Source organism: Penaeus monodon, chromosome 25, assembly GCF_015228065.2.
Source record: "Penaeus monodon isolate SGIC_2016 chromosome 25, NSTDA_Pmon_1, whole genome shotgun sequence".
Lineage (NCBI taxonomy): Eukaryota > Metazoa > Arthropoda > Malacostraca > Decapoda > Penaeidae > Penaeus > Penaeus monodon.
The window spans coordinates 30,583,880-30,584,219 of record NC_051410.1 but is presented as its reverse complement, the minus strand read 5'-3'; positions in this window follow the sequence as shown (position 1 = coordinate 30,584,219).

The following is a 340-nucleotide window of genomic DNA, read 5'->3' as shown; positions in this document are numbered from 1 at the left end:
ATTCTTGAAAGGTCAAAATTTTTTAGTCAACAGTTGTCATCGAAATATTTGGTTTTCTGACAGCTTCTGCCTTGGTAAACCTTTATGAAGATAATACCACCTATTTTAATACTAGTTTGGTACGACTGACTGCATCTTGCCCGTCATACCCAATCAGTTGCAAACTTTGAATATTCATGCAACAAATTTCCCTACATTTTTCGTGAAATATTCTTTCTTTCCATATTGCAAATCCGATGTAAAATATGAAAGCGTATGAATTGCAAATTGAAATTAATCAGTGAGACAGACCGTGCAATAACGACTATGGTAATACCATCATCATCGTCGAGTTATGAGG